Raw genomic sequence first — 12,093 nt, 5'->3', positions numbered from 1 at the left:
ATTCTGGGATGGACTAGTATTAAAAAGGTATTAATGCTACATCCTTTACCCCTTTTCCTACTTCTTACTCAAAAGAGGCAGCTGCTGTGTGTCAGCAAACAAATACATACTGATATTTTATAGTCAGTTCTAATTTAAAATAAGGCATTTTTACACCTCTGTGACTTCAGAGTAATTATGCTGATAATTGATGCATTGTTTTCCAAGATCCCTTTGCACTGCCAGAGGGCCTTAGTGTACGTGGACAACATAAACGGGAAAATACTATAAACAGGCATCGGACCTTAGTACCCTCACAAATTTTCATGAGAGTTTTAGTGCCTTTCACCCTGCAAAAGGGAAGCATCATGGGGGAAAAACAAGAAGCAAAAAACAAAACTAAACACATGACACTAAATAAATTCAGCAGTCCATTGCCACAGCTGCTTCCTTATTTGCTGGATAAAAAAATCAAGACCCAACAGGCTATTTATCATTTTGAGTAAAGTCATTTTTCCACGGATGAGCTCAGTCCAATTGTTTCTCCTTGTGACTATGGTGCAGGTTCCTAGAGTATCCAATTCCGTATCTGAAGAGTATTCTACACTGCCTTAAGAGGGTGTGTACTTGAACTACAGAATATTTATATTAAAGCAAAACCTATTCATTCACATTTCTAAACTACCTTACTTCACACACTCAAGGCTGGTAACAGGAATTTTGAAATATGCACATAAATTGTCCAAAGGCAGTGAAACAGAGAATACATAACATATTTTTACCAAAGAGAGAGATTTGAGCTTCGGTAAGCACCAGCATTTACCTAGTAAGCAAGACTCATCTGGTGCTTCTTCCACCATCTTATGAGTGACCACTTTCTGGGATTCCCGAGTGACCACTTTCTGGGATTCCCGAATGGATTGTTTGGATCCATTCCAAACCAGTCTCTTGTTATGGGACTGAAATGGACTTATGGTGGATCACTTGAGCTAAGAGTTGGAGAGGGGAAGTGAGACCCTGTAAATTCTCCAAGACCTATCTGCAGCTTTTGATACCATTGATTATGGTCTCCTTCTGGACTGCCTTTCAGGATTGAAGTTGGGACCACTATTCTATCATGGCTCCAGTCCATTTTAAAAGTAGGTGTCATAGTATACTGCTGGGATAGCACTGCTCAGCCCCTTGTCCTAAGGCCAAGGGTTCTGCAAGGTTCAATTTTGTCCCCATCCATGTAAAGCTGTTGGAAAAGATCAGATGAGATGTGGGCCACCCGTATGTGAATGCCACTCAGCTTTATCTCATGTTTCCAGAAGATACTGAAGAGGCTGAGGAAACTGTGAGGCTAAAGGACTAACAAGCAGAAACTTTTAATCCTGACAGAACAGAAGTGCTACTGGGTGGGATGGAGGTCTGAACGGGAACTGGGCTATCACCTGTTATAAATGGAGTTGCACTCTCCCTCCTTACAAAGGAGGATATTCATAGCTTGGAGGTGCTCCTGGATCTGGGCTTGCTGTTAGATAAACACTTGGCAGCAGTGGCTAGTGGTGCATTTTGCCAGCTTTACCCAGTAAACTACCTATGTCCCTTTCTGGCCGGGGGGGGGGGTGTTGCTGAACAAGGCAACGTTTGAGATAAGACCGATATTGTTGATGGCCAAAAAGGTTGATGATATATTTATTTTATAATGAATATCAGTATATGAATTATGTGTATGGGAATTAAGAACCCAGACTCCAGCAGATATTATTATTATTAACATCTACAATGCAACCCTAGACAGAGATTACATCCTCCTTAAACCACTGATTTCAGTAGACTTAAAAGGCTGTAACTCTGCTTAGTACTGCTGGAGGGTCAGAAGGGACAGCTGAAACCTGACAAGCTCCACTGCACTTGTGTATAGACACTTTTATAACATTTCCCAAAATAGAAAAGAAACAGAAATAGAGACAAATACCAGAAAACAAGGGCTACCTCTGGTAAAGAAGGACTTGAAATATAAGCAGTTCTTGTATTTATATTACTTTTTTTTTACCAGAAATGAATCTCATTGATAGAATTATCTAGGTAATGACCATTATGTTTAAAATAGCTTTAACCAATTGATTTGACCAAAATCATTTGGGAATTTGGCTGGGGAGGGAATCTTACAACCTCAGGAAAAGTTCAAGTCTAAAATCAGAACTAAGTCCATTTGTGACTGAAAAAGCTGTCACATTTGATTTTGATATTTCATCTAAGTTTAATAGTATTATTATTATTATTATTATTATTTGATTTAGTATACTGCCCTATCCCCAAAGGGCTCAGGGCGGTGAACAATATAAAAGCATATATAAACATAAACATATAAAAGTTTAAAATTTTCATTCTAAAACAGTATCCCACGAGCCCATATGCAACCCTCCCAAGAAGAATGATGGGTCCCGATGATGTTAGGGACCCTATACAGCAGGGATCGAAAGCAGGGCACCCTCAGCGGCTGGTCTCTCCGAAGGCCCGGTGGAACAATTCAGTCTTGCAGGCCCCTCACGGAACTCTCAAGGTCCCGCAGAGACCGGACAACTGGTAGTAGAGTGTTCCCACCAGGCAGAATGAAGCAGTAAAGGCCTAGCCCGAGTGGAGGCCAGCATCATTGAGGGCCAGGGATCTCTCTCCGGCAGAATTGGCCTCTGCTGGCGCCCAGAAATTGACTTCGGGACATATGGGAGTATCGGTCGAAGAGTCACCGAGGGTCCCCAGGCCGCGTAAGGCCTTAAAGGCCAACACCAACACCTTGAAGATGATTCGGAACTCCACTGGGAGCCAATGCAGCTGGTGCAACACAGGCTGGATATGATCCCAGATGGCACTGCCTGTGAGCAGACGTGCAGCTGCATTTTGGACCAGTTTTAGCTTCCGAATCAGACGCAAGGGAAGGCCCACGTAGAGCGAGTACTAGGTACTAGGTTCTACTAGTACTAGTACTAGTACTAGGTTCCCCTTTATTTAAGAGAAGCTGGGTTGGATCCAGCCATCCTTAAGCAAAAGGTGCTAATAAATCTTCCTTGTTTTCTCCTCACTCAACAGTCATTTCTGATGTTGGGAAAATTGGTTCTTGGAGGTCATGGAAACCATATAGAGTAATATCTAAATGCATAAGCGATCTGAATTAAAGAGAGACGAGAGCCAAACAACCATTTGTGCCTGTTCCACTGGTCTCTTCTGTCAGTAGACACTCTGCTGCTAGGAGGGGAAAGCAGAAAAGATACATGACTGCCACAAGAGCAGATTTCTGAATCCAATTCTTCTCCCCACCCCAGTGAAGTCAAAGAAGGTGCAAGAGACAGCAGAATTACTATTTCCATTGTCTTTCCACAGTTTGGTCTCATCAGCTATTCCCCAAGGAATTTTGGTCAATTCCACATGGTCCAAATATTCCAGGTTGAACAAGGGAAATATCCCGGTTTGGCCATGAGGTTTGCATAGTTCCCAATCCTAAAGCAGGTTTGTCCTGCAATATTTCCCTCATCCACTTTTAACAAAATCCCGTGTTGAATCACTTCTGTGCCAACACCATGGGAGCAAAACCAATTTATTTTTTCCACGTCCCCGCCTTATATCATGTCAGTTTCATTTCTGCTAAATTGCAGGGGCCCCCCTTTCTAAAACATTCTCCAAGCAAGTTTTCTGCCCTTTTTTTCAGGACCTAGGCAAGCGAACCCACATGGGAATGCATGAGCACTCACCCCATACCAGCACTCTCTCACCAAGCATCACTTGCTAGCCAAACTGCAGCCCAGCCATCCCTGTCCTACAACTCCAGCCTCACATTCCCAATGGGGTCCTGGAAGGGGAGGGGTGGGGAAGTGCCTGCCTGGCAGGATGCTTTCACCTTGTGACAGCCCCAAAGACCAGTCAAATGTTATTTGGTATATTGGGGAAGGGGTGAGTGTCTCATTTCTTGTACATCTTTAAATGTGGACAGGACATAGTGCTCTGCCCAGTATTGGTCAAAAGTTTTTTCTTTGTATAGCATAAAGTGCTTGCTGTGTTGCTCACTGCACCAGCTCCTTTCCAAAGCTAGAGAAAAGGTGTGTGTGTGTCCTGTTTTGTTTTCCTGTAATTGTTGTGAATCTGCCAATCGAAAGCATTTCCTTTGGGTGGGGGGAAGAGCAAATCAGAATGCAACACACCAGGAATGTTCGAGCATGTATGCTGCATATACATTTAAAAAAAAGAAGTCGGGATCGTGCGAAAGAAATTGGAGTATTTCCTCCCACTTAACTTGATTACTTCACAGAAACAGGAACCCATGTGAAGGGAGAAACTGGGATAAAATAGACCTGGATTGTTAGATCCCAAATGTAACCAGTGGTGGGATTCAGAAGGTTCATACCACTTCGGCACAACCGGTTGTTAAAATTGTGCCTGTAAACAACCAGTTGTTAAATTATTTGAATCCCACCACTGAATGTAACCCAGTATAATTATGCTGTGCAGAATTGACCTTTGCCTAGTTGGTAAAAGCAATACCCTCTTTCTCACTATCCAAAAATTAATGATTAAACAGTTACTTATTTAGAATTGTTTATACTTTTCATGTTTAGGAGTTCGCTTCAGGTTCGAGTTCAAGTGAGAGTTTGGGTGCAATTCATTGGAAAGTCCTCCAGACCAGTTTCTGGGCTTGGGTTCTCTTCAAAAGGCTATTGTTGGCTTCTGGCTCTATCAACAGGAAGATATCTGTAGGTTACGAATGTACAAATGCTATTTTAACATCTTTGTTTTTTTATAGGCTTGAACAAACATTTTAAAAATCCAGCTACATTCAGATTTAGGTTTATTAGGCTTCCAAATTATCAGGAAACCCAAAATATATGATTCAGGAACCTGAAAATATTCAAATCCCCCCCCCCCCTGTCTCCCCCCAATTCCGGTTTAAGTCTGTGGGGAATTTTTTGCCATTTTGCAGTTGTCCGACTGTAGAAAGCCCATTTTTCAAGGTAGCCACACAAAACTTGTCGAGTGTCTTCAGGAGACTGTTCTGATGAGTCTAGCTAAGTTTAGTAATTTTTTCTGTGGGTCCAATTTTATGGGGCCCCTTCTCCCACTGCTTCCAATGGTTTTTAATGAGAGATGGAGGATACCCCTTTGATGACCTGTAGTACTGTCCCTCCAAACCAAAATTCACCAAACCTGGGTGTTGTTATCAGGAGGGTCCTCTGAAAAAAATCTGAAATTTTGATGCCTCTATCTTGAAAATTGCACCTTCTACACACATATCCAGAATTTTAACAGATTCTCCTATTAAAGGGACTTGGGTCCATTGTAGCCAATAGGGAATTTCTGGGTGAGTGTATGCAGGGAGTACATTTTTCAAGACAGAAGCACCAAACCTACTGGTGGCTTCAGGAGACCCTGGTAAGAGCACCTAGGTTTTGCAAACTTTGGTTTGGGGGGATTTTATGGGTCATCAAAAATAGCCCCCATCTCCCATTGCCCCATGAACCAAATGTCACCAAAATTGGGTGCTCTCATCAGGAGAATTTCCCAAAGCTACCTTGAAAGTTTGTTGCCTATCTATGGTAAAAATGCACCCCCTATAGAGATCCCCAGAGATTTCTCATTGGCTACAATGGAGTCAAGTCAAGATAGAAGAATCTGGCAGGATTCAGCAACAATATGTGTGTGGGAAAATTTCCCACCATAGACTTGCAGGTATGGAGAAAACATTATTACTTTCCCCCCACCAGAGACTTACATGGGACTTGCTTTTGGACTTCAATTGCACTGTGCTGGAGATTTTATTGGGGGCTCTGGTGGGGGTCTTGCTTAGGGTAGAGACACCAAATGTGCTGCACAACTCATGGTGATTCTCACACAAACCAACCAAGTTTGTTGAAGTTTGGGTGGGTAGGGGTCCAATTCTATGGGTACCAAGTTTTCCTTCATTTCGGTACCCGTGGGGCTTCCCATCCCTCTGAAGAGAGTCACCAGCAGCCCTGCAGCAAATTTGGTGCCCCTATGCAAAGCAAAATCCTTACTAGAGCTCCTCACCTCATAAAATCTCTTGCACAGTGCCAGGTAGGCATAACAGTGAGTCCCTTACCTCCAAACTGTTTCAAAATGTCATTTTTGCCTCCAGAAGAAAAGCAGAGGCACTTCCTTTCTTCCCAATGCCTTCCACATCGATATCGCTACACCTAACATCACAACAAGCCACTCTAAAAAAAACCCCAATTCAACCCATAAAACAACTAACCACACTTAAACACCAAAACACTGGCATAATCCAGCGGTGCTACCATAGTTGAAAAAGACAGGGGGCATGTTTGCCAGCCCTGACTCTTAACAGACAAAGCACCACACTACAACACCACAGACACAGTGTAGAGGAGTGATCATAGCAGACCAAGACAATGTGGCATGCATGCAAACACTTAAGCAATAATAATACAAATGTAACCTGCCTGCTTCTGTGAAACCCCTCAGATTCAAATAAATCAAATCTTAATCAAAAATCTTCAAACAGTACCAAACCCAACAAAAATCCAATAATCAAGGACAGAGGCAGCAACAATGCAAAAACACACAAGTGGGGGAGGGGGAGGAAATGTAAGTAGATGCTTTAAAAGTTCTCCCCACAAACCTATCAATATCACAACAGCAGCAATCTTCAATCAGAAATGGAGAACTTTTAAATAACATAATAACAGTCAATTATACAACTTTTAGAGATGGGGAAGAAGAAGAAGAAGCATTTTTCCCCTTTAAGGTAACTTTTAAATAAGCAGGTCAAACTAGGCCGGTGTAGGCTTAGCTTGGCCACTGGGCCCTGGGCCCTAGGCCTTTGGGCCTAAGCCCTCAGCCTCCCCTCCCCTCAACCTACCACCTAGTACAACTAGAAACAAATAAAATAAACAGCAATGAAAATTTAAAAAGTCAAATACCTTTTAAAAAATTAAACTTGGTCAGTCAAACATTTTGGCTTCTTCTTTTCCAGGCAGGTATCCTCTGCAGGACAGGTGGTATTCCAAAAAGACACATGTTCTCCAAAGCCCAGTGTGGGGCCAGGACCGCGTCTCTGGCCTACTCAGCTGAATTAGTTTAAGACTAAGTTAGAAAAACTTAAAGTTAGAAATAAAAGCAAAAGACATCTGACATTAGAAACAAACAGACAGTTTTTACTTAGCAGAATATAGATAAGATTACAGAATGTGAATTCTCCCGAGGGAGAGACACGCCCCGGGTGCCCTCGAATGAGAGACATGCCCCCTTCCGGGTGGCTCTCGAGTGAGAGTCACACCCTCTATAAGAAAGAACCTTAATTTTTATAGTTACAGAATACAGACGTCACACAATCCATCCCCTTAAGTTTCACGTGCTACAAGCATGTACCTTTCAAATCTCATTGGTCAGAATCTGTCTCCTGGTCACATGAAGACAGCCTCTTATTCTTACGTATTCACATTCCTTCTGTAATTCAAATGCTGCTTGCTGTTAGCTTATGGCCCTCTAGGCATATGCAGAGGGCTGCCATTAAGCTAGCCTCTGTCTCCAAGAAAAACCTGTTTTGCTAAGTTTCTCCCAGAGAGAGCTATACCTCTAGGGCATGCAGGCTAACATACTGTAGGATCATAAAACTTTCTTCTCCCAACATGATTCTAACAATTATTCCTTTGATTCCCCAGTTTGAAATGTTAAAACATTTAAAAGATTTTACAAACACTGATTCTAAAACAATAGAATTATAGTGAAATACTAATACATGTGAATCTCTCATTATCATTTCTGTGTTCATTTAACTATATAGAAAAACACTTTGTAATTTAACTAATCACATTCATTTCTCACCCAAAAACCAAAGTTATAAAATGCATATTTCTGCTGTCACGTTGGCCAAGATCTTAAAGATGTTATCTTGCTTGCCTGCATAGTCACTGACAAGCTGGTAACATTCCTTTGACCTACTGCAAAAATGCAGGCTTTTGGTCTGTTGGAGACAAGCAAACCTGCTGTCTCTTTACACAGAAACCATTTTGATTCTTCAAATCTCTGGTTCTATGACTTCCCATATTTCTTGATAAAATACAATTTTTATACACATTCTGATCCATCTCCACACCAGACAGATGGAGGACAAGTTGAAGAACCAAATAAAATCTTGAATTATCACTTTACCTCAGTCTGGAACAGAATGGGCTGATCAAGAATCAGCCGCACTGTAATGTACACTGTTTGGGTCAGCCAGGCAGGCACCCAGAATTCAGAGACTTGACCATATTATCCCCAGGAATGAAATGTTTCCTGATTACCCAACCAGCACATGCTACTAAAGTCCCATTGATAACTAGTAGCTTACCTTTTCCTCCCTCCTGTCTCCAAAAATGCAAAAAACTTTGCAGAGAGTTTTTGGCTGGGAGAGAATCTCCAGGGAACCTGTTCCATTTGTTGCTCTGGAAACTCACATACACAGGGCATGCAAACAGGCCAGGGAAGGAAGACGAGAAATACAGCCAGTCCCACTTCAACTCAGCAATGCAGGAGAGGTGGGCTTTAAGAAACCCCACAGACTCCATCAGAAATCCCAGAAGAGAAACCCAGCTAAGGTAAGTAAGGTGGAAGGGAGGAGATTCTCCAGTTTGGAAAAAAAAATCAACCCAGTTTAAAGGGACTCCAAGCGATTTGGGTTATTGGGTTTTTTAAGTATTCATCTTGGGGGTTTTGGCATGGCTTGTATTTGGGGCCCAATAAGACACACAAAAAAGCTAAATCGGGATTTGGGTTGTTGGATTTTTTTTTTGCTGATTTAGCTTTACAAGCCTAGTTCTTTTATATTGTCCAGGTAAACTTTCTTGTTCCACACATTTTCTCTGCTGGTTTCACCATTTTTTAAAAGAACATTTTATATCATGTATGTACAATTAATGTGAAATTGTTTTAGTGGTAATCATTCTATCAAATGTCTAATATTGTTGTTAAAAAGATCGCTGCATTGTTATCTCAAGTGGCCAGAGCCCATGTCAGGAGCTGTGGTTTTCATACAAAATTGAGTGTTCATGAAGTTCAGTAACATGTACAGTGTTGGCTTCCTTGAAACTAGTATTGTTGTTCACAAGATGTCTGCCACCACCTTAAAAATGATATGATCAAAGCATTATTCTTGTGCTAGCAATCTTCCAGGTTCAATATTCCACCATTGTACCAACTGTCAGATTTGCAGAACTCTCATATCTTAGGTGTTTAGTTTTATTTTTGCAGGAACATATCAGTATTCTTTTTGTGCTCTCTATATTAAGGAGCCTCACATTAGTTAATATTGCTTCTCTAAATGTAAAGAATAAAGATCTGAGATATTAGGACAGTACTCTAGGAGTCTGGAAGATGTGGAGGGGTTTCAGCGCAGAATAAAAGAGAAACAACTTCCCATTTCAACCGGTCCCTTTAGGTATCCCTGCTGCTTCAGGAGCTGATTCAAATGCTTATTGATGGCAAGATGGCTTTTCTGCTTGAAAAACTTAATACTTGAAACCAGCCACCTGTCATGATCTACTGAACAGACATCAATTGCCGCATGGAGAACTGGAAACAGTAGGAGGGGATGGACTTTCAACTGAAAGTGAGAACAGAAAAATATCAAGCATTCAGATTGTACAGTGGAGATGAAAGATAATTGATTTTAAATTGTTTCTTTCCTCTGTTGTAATCTAGTTTCCACAATATATGTCAACAATAGTAATTTTACATTTATATGAGCATATAATCTTTACAAATCTAAGTTCAGTTATACTGAAATTGAAAAATTATCTACACAGTATACTATGGTTTCTATAGAAAGGTGTACATTATTCTGTCTCTCCTTTTGTTCCAGTGAAGGGGCCTTTTCATGTGTACAAAAGGAGACACATCAAATTGCTCAGTGAAGAAGAAAATATCTTTTAAAATACCTTTTCTACCTTTAAGGAGTCTCAAATTGACTTACAATCACCTTCCCTTCCCCTCCCTACAACAGACACCTTGTGAGTTAAGTAGGGCTGAGAAAGTTCTGAGAGAACTGTGAATAGCCGAAGGTCACTCAGAAGGCTCCATGTGATGGAGTGGGGAATCAAACCTAGTTCTCCAGATTAGAGATGAATGGAGCGCCACCAGAGTATTGAAGCACTGTATGCTCCCCTTACAGTGAAATCCTGAGTAAATTTGGACCTTAGAAAGGTATTTAAAACACTTTGTATCACTCAAGCTCTTAATGTCAAGACAGCATAATGTCATTACACACAAAATATAAATTCCTTGTAGCTTTTCTAAAGCTTGGACTCATTAATTTTTTTTTAAAAAAACAGCAGTAATAGATTCTTTATGTCCAAAGTTGTAATTGTTGTTTGATGTTTTTGTATATTCATTTTAGTTCTGGGTTTAATAGTTTTAATGATGTGTTTTTTGTTTTTGTGTTTTTTGATACGTTTTATTATGTTTGATACGTTTTGTTTTTTGATACGTTTTATTAAATAAATAAATAATATGATATTTGTCATCCAAGGTAAATACAAACTTCATATGTATGCTAATATGACTACAAAGTACGCATTTAAAGATATTTTGCTGACTATTTAAGAACTGTTTCCATGTGTGAACAACAGGACATATGTACCCTTGTGAATGTGGCCTATATTCTAGTTCAGCCCAAATACATATTAGAACAGCTTCAATGTAAGAAAGAGAACTATCCTTTCTCCCAGCCTAAGCTAGTAGTTATATACTTCACTGAAGAGAATGCATCCAGACTTGGCAATGACACACATCATTGTGTAAAAAGGATCACCAACCAAATGAAGTCCCTAGCCCTAATTTTGAAGAACTACTGAGACCTTAAATAAGACATAAAATGGTTTATTGATGGGAATAATTAATATCAAGTATAGAGTAATAATAATCACTAACAGCAGGCCCGTATTATTAGAAGTTGTCCTGAGCCTGATTGTAGTTGGGAAAAGGTGATATAGAAATAAAAATGAGTAAATTAAACACAAAAATCCCTATTTACATTGTGTAATCAATACACAAATACCTCTTCTGTAAAATTATGATGAAAAAATCATTCGGTCTGAGGCAGGTTGTGACCCAATTTAACATGTGGGCCTTTGGGTCTAAACAAGAGATACCCTCCTTCCTGAGCTTGGAGAAAGGGAAGGCTGAAAGTAAGAAGAGTGGTTTTGAGGTTCTGTGGTTTTTTGTTTTCTTTTTTAAATGAAGCAAAGTTTGTGGGCAATCGTAGGTGTTGCATTCACTTGTGGTTTAGGTGATTCTGGATCAAGAGCCTTTTGCCTTGGAAATTCTTTCTGCTGAGCTGGATGCATGAATGGCTGGATATTGCACAACTAGAATGCTGAAGCAAATATTCATAATTGGATTTTCCTGTGTGGGCAAATCAAGTCAGTTGCAAATTTTTACCACAGAGCAACAATAAAGTGCAGCCGTGACTAAGTGCGGCTGCCATTGCAATATGGAAAGAGGGGGCTTGCGGAGAGGGAGGCAGGGCTTGTCTTGATTTAGAAAAAAGGGCGCTCAAAGACAAGCGTGCACCAAAAAGATAAGCCCGGTGGTGCCACTAGGAGGGGTGAGGTGGACTGGAGCGTATAAAGAAAGCCCGCCCCCCGCCTCCTCCTTCCTTTTGACAGCAGCAGCAGCGAGCTTCTCACCCACCTCTCCCTCCCTGATTTGGTTTTTTTTGGTTAATGCATGCTGTTTTGTCATAGCCAGACAGGCAGGTGCACATGACAGCTGATTTGTGGAAGTGGGGAGCTGGGGAGCTACCCCCTTTCAGGGAACCTCCAGGGGAGGTTACAGGGTGGAGCAAGCTGGGGATCGGGATGCCCAGCAGGGGCTACTGAGGCTTGCGCCCAGGAGCGAGAATGAAATTTCAACAAGGGGCCAGTTGCCCACCGTGAAGGGTGACATCTTCCTCCAACAGAGGATTGCAGGAAAGATTTGCTGGGGACAGTTCTGGGGCTGCCCAGCGTACAGATCGGCTCCCATGCTGTACCTTCACGCTTCCTTGATTCTTGTATATGTATTAATAAACAGTTTGGCTATGGCCGGAATGTTTTCCCACAAAGTTGAGTGTTGAGTGTTTTG

Source organism: Sphaerodactylus townsendi, linkage group LG01 (assembly GCF_021028975.2).
Source record: "Sphaerodactylus townsendi isolate TG3544 linkage group LG01, MPM_Stown_v2.3, whole genome shotgun sequence".
In the NCBI taxonomy this organism is placed as follows: domain Eukaryota; kingdom Metazoa; phylum Chordata; class Lepidosauria; order Squamata; family Sphaerodactylidae; genus Sphaerodactylus; species Sphaerodactylus townsendi.
The sequence above is the reverse complement of the archived record's forward strand: the minus strand, read 5'-3'. Positions refer to the sequence as shown.